General features: G+C 44.1%; 2 protein-coding genes across 2 annotated transcripts in view; both read right to left on the bottom strand.

The window, feature by feature from the left end:
* Rad51 (RAD51 recombinase) overlaps nucleotides 1-2,440 on the bottom strand; it is a 21,668-nt gene extending 19,228 nt beyond the window's left edge. The window contains exon 1 of the mRNA XM_021185496.1: nucleotides 2,219-2,440. The gene's annotated coding sequence lies outside the window, so the exon portion shown is untranslated. The remainder of the gene's footprint in view (nucleotides 1-2,218) is intronic.
* Nucleotides 2,441-5,664: 3,224 nt separating this feature from the next.
* Knl1 (kinetochore scaffold 1) overlaps nucleotides 5,665-6,733 on the bottom strand; it is a 64,898-nt gene continuing 63,829 nt past the window's right edge. The window contains exon 25 of the mRNA XM_021156287.2: nucleotides 5,665-5,729. The gene's annotated coding sequence lies outside the window, so the exon portion shown is untranslated. The remainder of the gene's footprint in view (nucleotides 5,730-6,733) is intronic.

The raw sequence follows: 6,733 nt of genomic DNA, 5'->3' as shown, positions 1-6,733 counted from the left end.
AGTTCGAGGCCAGCCTGGTCTACAGAGTGAGTTCCAGGACAGCCAGGGCTATACAGAGAAACCCTGTCTCGAAAAACCAAAAAAAAAAAAAAGAAATTATTCAAATAAGAAAATAAAAGGACAAGAGAAGTCAGATTCAAGTGGGAGATATCTCTACAACCGAAACCATGAGCAAACATACAATTTCATCCATAGTCAGGAGAATTAAAACCACAAGAAGAGACAGCCTGGTATGGAAGTCCATGACTGCCCTAGCACCTGGGAGGGGAGTCAGGAAGACTACCACAAATTCAAGGGCAGGCTGGGCTGCGTAGTTAGATTATCTCAAAAAGCAGCCCCTACCCCCATTCCCAAGTTCATAAAATATGACCTTCATAAAATATGTGTTGGGACTGGCTCAGTGGTTGAGAGCACTGGCTGCTCTTCCAGAGGACCCAGATTCAATTCCCAGCATCACATGACAGCTCACAACTGTCTACAACACCAAGATTTGACATCCTCACACAGACATACATGCAGACAAAACATAAATGCATATAAAATAAATTATTAAAAAAATCAAGTGTTGGCAAGCATATGTAACAAACATCCAATACCACTGGCATATTTACATGAAATTGAAAAACAGGGGAAGATGAGCTGGGGAAACAGAGTCAGGATGGGGAGTTCAAGGTCAGCTTTTGCTAAAATGCAAGATCATTGATCAAAAAAATAAACAAAACCAAAAATATGGCCGGCACAGTGGTACTCTCCTGTAGTCCCAGTACCTACAAGGCAGAGACAGTAGGATCCCGAGTTCCAAACTAGCTTCTGGGTTACAAAATCAGATCCTGCCTAAAAAATGCCTTTTAAAGGTAGGTCACCTTAGTGAACAGTTTTAGAAATCACTGTTCAGTCATCAGGGTGAGGGGGAAATACTAAAACTAGGAAGGATAAGGAGAGGTTTATAGCATGGTAACAGCAGTCTATTACTGATTATATAGATATATTCTTTGTTGTTTTGATTTTGAAAGATTTATTTATTTTATGTATATGAGTACACTGCAGTTGTGAGCCATCATGTTGTTGCTGGGAATTGATTTCAGGACTTCTGCTCGATCCCTTTGGCCCCATTCCCTCCAGGCTAAAGATTTGTTTATTATAGTTAAGTACACTGTATCTGTCTTCAGATGCACTAGAAGGGGACATCAGATCTCATTAAGGATGGCTGTGAGCCACCATGTGGTTACTGGGATTTGAACTCAGGACCTTTGGAAGAGCAGTCAGTGCTCTTAACCACTGAGCCCTCTCACCAGCCCCCAATATATTCACTTTGTAATAACTCATGTATACACTTGTATTTTATACATCTTTGTATTTTATACTTCACTTTATTATTATTTCTTGAAAGTTCCTTTTAGATTTCTTTTTTGTTCATGAGAATTTTGCCTGCATTACATGTGTGTGTACCACAAGCATGCCTGGTTTCTGAGGTCAGAAGGTGGCACTGAATCCCCTGGAACTGGAGTTATGGTTGGTTGTAAGCCACCATGTGGGTACAGGAGCTGAACTCAGTTCCTTGGCAGGAGCAGCAAGTGCTCTTAACAGCTGAGCCCCCTTCCAGCCCCTGTACTTCACTTTTCCTTTTTCTGAGACAGCTCTTCCATTTGTAGCGCAGGATGGTCTTGAAACTGTCATTCTCCTGCCTCTCCCAAGTGCTACGATTATATAGGTGTGTCATCTAGCCAAGATTCTCTTTAGAAATCTGTTGTATTTTTCAGTCTTTGTTACTCTTACACAATCTTTGAACTCTGGGGCCTCTTACTTCAGTCTCCAGAGAGGCCAGCCACTACCCTCAGTAACCAAGAATCTCTTAGCCCTGGCTACGTAACAGCTGTGAGCACTTTTCTCTGATCTCAGCTTCCTGCGTCGGGACCACAGAAGTGAACCTGAAAGTTTGTAAATCCCAGCACTGGGAGACTAAGGGTAGCAGTTCGAGCCCTGCCCAGCCTAGGTCGGGACCTCGGGTCTCAAAACAAATGCTTTGAAGTACGGGTCGGTTTTTTCCACAACGAATTCAATGGGTCAGTTAGCGTCGGTCGGTTGGTCGCCCTGCTCCGCCTTTCTCCGTTTTCTCAGCGTAGAGGGGACCCACAAAGCTGGCTACGGGAGCACCGGCCTGAGCTAGCTCAAGAAGCCGAGCGGCCATGGGAGGGGTGCGCCGGCGCCGCACACTCACCTGTCCCGCGGCCGCGGGCCGCTCGCTCCTCCTGGCAGCCGGCTCTGCACACACCACGCTCCCCCCCACTTCACCCGGCTCAAACGCGCTTCGCAGCTCCTCTGTCAGGTCTTCTACGAAAAATTTCAGTCCTCCTGGCCACACTTGTAGGAGCGCCTCGGCTTTGCCCAGGCGCGGATCTGCGCTGGGCGCGCGACTTTCGGAAATCCCGCCAAATCCTCACGCTCCTATCGCTGCGACGTCATCACGCCTTTCTCCGACCCGCCTCATGCCTACTTCCGCTTCTGCTGCGAACCTGACGGACAGGCCGGAAGGCTTTGAAGCTGAGTGATTTCGTAGGGTCACTCGTCCCTTCCTTTATGACTGTTCTGATCGGGCCTTTCTGGTTACCCGACTGAGGACTACAAGTCTGCAAAGACGATGTAATCAGCCCAGGACTACATAACCCAGAATGCACTGCTGCGGAAGCACCTCTGCAAAACTTCTTGCACAGCGGTTGTGGACTCTGGTCAGAAAGGCGTTGACCAGCTCTGGCAGAGTGTGCATATTTGGCAGCTCCGATGGTTTGCTTTGGAACCAGGTGTTCTCTTGGTCGCTGTGGGCGGCAGAGGTGAAGAAACTGGAATAAAGATAAAACCTGCGAACGGAGCCAGCGATTAGAAAACCAGTGTGGGAATCAGCGAGGTGGAAAAAAAACCAAACCTTTCAATTGGGCGGGGGTTGGGACCGGTGGATATAATCTAAATATATACATTCATAAAACTACCAAAAACTAAAGCGAAATAACTCACTCTCTACTGTTTTTTTTCTTCTCTCGCTTTGTAGTGGTTATTGGGACTCCAGAAAAGTAGGCGTAAAATTGAATAAAGTAAAGGTTTGTGGAGTTTGCCAGGAACTTCGTATTCTTCTTGTTATACATCTAGGTGTTTTCAGACAAGATCTCATACTCCTTGAACTCTTTTTGTTTGTTTTTCGAGACAGGGTTTCTCTGTATAGCCTTGGCTATACACTTTGTAGACCAGGCTGGCCTCGAATTTAGAAATCCGCCTGCCTCTGCCTCCCCAAGTGCTGGGATTAAAGGCATGGCGCCACCACCGCCAGGCTCCTTGAACTCTTTGTGCCAAGAATGACTGACAATCCTTCTCCCACCTTTGTTTGCTGTGCTGGGACATTACTATGTTCTGTGTTGAGGATTGAATCCCGATTGTATGCATGCCACACAAGCACTTCAACAACGTAGCTGCATGCTCAGCTGAAAATTACTTATATTTAATGAGTACACTGTAGCTGTCTTCAGACATCCAGAGGGCATTAGATTCCATTACAGATGTTTGTGAGCCACCATGTGGTTACTAGGAACTGGTCTCAGGACCTCTGGAAGAGCAGTCAGTGCTCCTGCTGAGCCATCTCTTCAGCCCTAGGTAATTATAATTTTTTAAAGATTTATTTATTTATTATATGTAAGTACACTGTAGCTGTCTTCAGACACTCCAGAAGAGGGCATCAGATTTCGTTATTGATGGTTGTGAGCCACCATGTGGTTGCTGGGATTTGAACTCGGGACCTTCGGAAGAGCTGTCAGCACTCTTTTGTTTTTCGAGACAGGGTTTCTCTGTGCAGTCCTGGCTGTCCTGGAACTCACTCTGTAGACCAGGCTGGCCTCACTCAGAAATCCGCCTGCCTCTGCCTCCCGAGTGCTGGGATTAAAGGCGTGCGCCACCAAGCCCGGCTGCCACCATTCTTGATGTATATTTACTTTGTATTTTGAGAGACACCTTAGATAAGTTTCTCTGGATAAATCTCCCAGAGTGACATTTAAACTTTGAATCTTCCTGCCTCAGACTCCCATGTAGCTTGTTTTTTTTTCCCCACGCCCCTACAGGTGTGTACCCACAGGGCTGAGTAGTTTTGGTTTTTCTTTCAAGACAGGGTTTCTTTGTGTATTCCTGGCTGTCCTGGAACTCACTCTGTAGACCAGGCTAACCTTGAACTCAGAAATCTGCCTGCCTCTGCCTCTCAAGTGCTGGGATTAAAGGCGTGCGCCATTACTGCCCGTCGTGAGGAGCTTTAAAGTGTATAAAATTTGTATTTTATACTTATACTATCTTACATCAAATGATAGATTTCTGGAGATAAGGACAAGGACAACAAAAACATGGTTTGGTTTAAAAATACATTGTGTGTGTGTATATGGGTTTTCACAAGTAGAGGGCAGAAGACAACTTGAAGGTCAGTCATTTCCTTCCACCACGTGTGGAAGTTCAAGATTCAACTCAGGTTGCCAGGGTTGGTGGCAGCTGTCATCTCCTCCATGAAACATTTTTTTTTTTTTTTTTTTGGAGCTGAGGACCTAACCCAGTGCCTTGTNTTTGCTACGCAAGCACTCTACCACTGAGCTAAATCCCTCTTAAAAGTATTTCAGGTGAGACAGAGGTTTGAGTTAAGTATTTGACAATGACAGACCAGTTCAAGAAGCATTTTGGTTGTAGAAACAAACAAACTGATAGCAGGTAAATAATGAATTGCTCCTCCTGGAAATTAGAATTATAATCTGGGCAAATCTTAGCTTAGAAATGTAAGAGGCAAAGGACACCAGTGGCTGTCAAACAAGAAAAAGTTTATTCATTCTCAGGTAAATTGAGATAGAAAGGGGGAGAAGAAACAAACACCCCAAAACCCAAAAACTTGTTTTTCGTTCTTATCGCTTTTCAGATCTTTCCACTTCTTCAGAGGCCCAGCAGCATGGGTGTTGCTTTTGGTCATTTAGCACAACCCATACATTCCAAAATGCTTAAACTAGTCTGAGTACTTTTCTTCAAAAACAAAAAAACCCAAACCCTAAGAACTGAGAAAAAAGACGAACTAGACTTCTAACAGAGAGGTAACAATTCCTGAAAATATAACTGAAATTGGAAAAATATTGAACTATACAATCTTAGTCATGTCTGTTCTTTAGTTGGTATATGTAGCCCAGGCTTACCTCAAATTTGCATTGTAGGTGAAGATACATGGAACTTGGATCCTTCTGAGTGTTGGGACTACTGGAATTTACCACTATGACTGGTATATGTAGTACTGAGCAGAGCATCAAACTCTGAGTTCATGAACTAGGCAAGTATTCAACTGACCCACATCTGCAACCCAATGACCTGAAGTCCCAGGGAAGCAAGCTCAATCAGATTTGAATCAGCAGGAATGTAATCTTCTCTCTGATTTTTATTTTATTTTGCTTTTTTTTTTTTAAAGATTCATTTATTTATTATATGTAAGTACACTGTAGCTGTCTTCAGACACACCAGAAGAGGGCATCAGATTTCATTATGGATGGTTGTGAGCCACCATGTGGTTGCTGGGATTTGAACTCNTTACGGATGGTTGTGAGCCACCATGTGGTTGCTGGGATTTGAACTCCGGACCTTCGGAAGAGCAGTCGGGTGCTCTTACCCACTGAGCCATCTCACCAGCCCAAATGTAGACATTCTTAAGGGTTCATTGTTCTGCCTCCTACAAACTGAAATGATACAAAAACTAACAATTTAGTATATGATAATCAAGGCATCACCAATCAATAGTGGTAAAATATTTTATTAAATGGTGCTAGGATAGCTGCATAGCTAGCCATCCTTTCATTGCTACTGTTAACAGGGCCCCAGACCTTAGCACAACTGATATTATCATACAATGAGAATAATAATGATGTTTTTAGGTTGATTCATACAAATTATGGTAGAAAGTGATTTAAATACAGAACTTTAGATTCACCAAGTTAGGATAGTGGGGTACTTTTTCCAAAGTTGCCAAACAGATGATTAGACACTGAATGTAATTCCTGACAGTTCTCATTATTGTTCTTATTGTATGTAGTTAATTGGTATTAGAGAAATTAGACTTTTATTGGACTATAAAGGGGAGATGTTAGGATGATCTCTTGTGTACAACTGTGTTTGCTCATATCACAATTTGTGAACAGGGGGAGCTGGCGGTGGCTATGGCCTGGAAGAACTTGACAAGACGTCTGAATGGCAATAAAAAGTGTAACCACTGTGCTGCACCACATTAAGTTTAGGCAGATGCTTAGGATCAAACTCAGGGCTTTGCGCATGCTAGAGGAACACTCTCCTGAATGAAATCCTCAGTCTTTGTTTTTGAAACAGGATCTCCTGTAGCACAGACTGGCCTTCGACTTGGTGTGTAGTAGATGTAGACTCTGGGCAAGCTGTCAAAGCAGTTGCTGGCTCCTTTTTCCTGCTCCAACCTACTGCTACCCATAAGATGCCTCAACATGAGCTGTTAAAATGCCAGTACCTGCCAAACAGCCATGTCTCACCCTGATACTGTCATGAGTAGCTTTCCACAGTGGCAACACATCCTTTCCCAATTCTGCCTGCTACTAGCTAGAGGTGCAGTCATAGGAGCTGTCCATGGTGGTGACACCTTTCCTGCCTCAGCCTATGAACTTCATGAATTAGCACCACAGGAGCTGTCCACGGTGGCAATGTCTCCTCTCCAGTGTTT

The sequence above is a fragment of the Mus caroli genome, chromosome 2, assembly GCF_900094665.2.
Source record: "Mus caroli chromosome 2, CAROLI_EIJ_v1.1, whole genome shotgun sequence".
NCBI lineage: Eukaryota > Metazoa > Chordata > Mammalia > Rodentia > Muridae > Mus > Mus caroli.
Note: the sequence above shows the minus strand (reverse complement) of the source record. Positions and strands in the feature narration are given on the sequence as shown.